The sequence below is a fragment of the Hyperoodon ampullatus genome, assembly GCF_949752795.1.
Source record: "Hyperoodon ampullatus genome assembly, chromosome: 3".
Lineage (NCBI taxonomy): Eukaryota > Metazoa > Chordata > Mammalia > Artiodactyla > Ziphiidae > Hyperoodon > Hyperoodon ampullatus.
The window spans coordinates 179,333,668-179,335,119 of NC_136916.1; the positions used below are offsets into that span (position 1 = coordinate 179,333,668).

General features: G+C 36.3%; 1 long non-coding RNA gene across 1 annotated transcript; it reads left to right on the forward strand.

Annotated features, from left to right (window-relative positions):
- Positions 1–240: 240 nt before the first annotated feature.
- LOC307050612 lies at positions 241–1,452 on the forward strand. Its single transcript, XR_013810802.1, has 2 exons — positions 241–376; positions 1,266–1,452. It is a non-coding gene; the product is annotated as an uncharacterized lncRNA (long non-coding RNA).

Consider the following 1,452-nt stretch of genomic DNA (forward strand, 5'->3'; position numbering starts at 1 on the left):
CTCCACGGCATGTGGGATCTTCCCGGACCGGGGCACAAACCCATGTCCCCTGCATCGGCAGGCGGACTCTCAACCACTGCGCCACCAGGGAAGCCCCAATTTTTGTTCTTTTTGAAAATAACATCTTTCCTGTTATATATGTATTTTTCAGTGACTTAAAGGAATACTATTGACTTTTGTATTGGGCAGCTCTGTTAAACTCTTATTAGTACTAATAGTTAATCTGTTGACTATTTTGGCATTTCAGCATAAGTTAACATGTTATTTGAAAAGACATGATGATACAATTTTATCTCCCTTCATCTAGTTCCCAAACTACTGATTTCTTTTTCTTGTCTTATTGCATTGGCCAGGACTTCCAGAATAATATTGAACAGTAAGTGTGAGAATGAACATTCTTACGTTATTACCAACCCAAAGGGAATGCCTGCAAAGTGTCTCTGTTAAGCTTGCCACAGATTTGAGGGAAATAGTTCTTATTAGTTAGGAAAAGTCCCTCTAGCTTCTATTTCCTAAGTTTTTGTTTGTTTGTTTGTTTGTTTTAAATCATGGGTATGTGTTAAACTTCATCAAATGCTTTATTCTGCATCAGTGTAATGATTATATTTCTTTTCTTCTTTAACCTGGTGAATTGCTGTGTTAAAATTTCTGACATGAACTATCCTTATATTACTGAGAAAAACGTTATGTGACTTTAAATATGGTTAGATTTTAGTTAGCTAATACTTTAAGATTTTAAAAATTCATGATCATAAATAAAACTGGTTTAGAATTTACTTACCATGTGCTTTTTTTTTTTTTTTAATCTCTATACTAGCTTCATAAAATGGGTTGGACCATTTTCCCATTTCTCTTTTTCTGGAATGACTTATACATCACATGGGTTATCTGTTCCCTGAGGGTTTGGTAGATATAACCTGTGATAACTGCTGGGTTAGGAGCTTTGGGTAGTGTGTGTGCATGTGCACGCTGGGAGAGAGGTTTGGTTACTATTTTAATTTTTTAAACAATTATTAAGCTCTTGTGGTTTTTCTCTTCCTTCTTGTTTGGATTTCAGTATTTTCAATTTTCTATGCATCTATGCATTTTGCCTAGGTTTTCAAACTTATTGGTGTATACTTAAAAAAAACACCTCCTGTGTTTAGAATAACGATCATATGGCAAGAGTTATTTACCCCCTTTGTCCTATATTTTGTTTTACCTCTTTTTTCCTTAATCACTCTTTTTTCTAAATATTTATTTATTTATTTATTTGGCTGTGCCAGGTCTTAGTTGCGGCATGCAGGATCTTCGTTGCAGCATGGGAACTCTTAGTTGCAGCATGTGGGATCCAGTTCCCTGACCAGGGATGGAACCTGGGCCTGCTACATTGGGAGCGTGGAGTCTTAGCCACTGGACCACCAGGGAAGTCCCTCCCTTAATCACTCTTGAAATAAACTATTTAGAGGCCAA